This window comes from Egretta garzetta, unplaced genomic scaffold (assembly GCF_000687185.1).
Source record: "Egretta garzetta isolate BGI_Z169 unplaced genomic scaffold, ASM68718v1 scaffold251, whole genome shotgun sequence".
NCBI lineage: Eukaryota > Metazoa > Chordata > Aves > Pelecaniformes > Ardeidae > Egretta > Egretta garzetta.
This window is the reverse complement of record NW_009258952.1, coordinates 6,254,059-6,254,307: the sequence shown is the minus strand read 5'-3', so window position 1 is coordinate 6,254,307 and position 249 is coordinate 6,254,059.

Below are 249 nucleotides of genomic sequence, written 5' to 3'. Positions count from 1 at the left end.
CGCCCCCCCGCCGGCCCCCCCCCGCAGGGCTCTCGGAAGGTACCCGAGAGGAGCCGAAAAGGCACGCTTCAGCTCAGCCGCCAAGCTGACGGCTCCCTTCTCCCCGGGCACCCCCCACCCCAGCGCGCTAACTTTTTCACGCCGCTTAGGAACAGCTTCGATCACCGCACCCCACACCGGGGCCCAAGGCAAGCGGGGCCGGCCCTCGGTCAGGCCCCGGGCCCAGCTCCCTTCGACCGCTGCCAAACC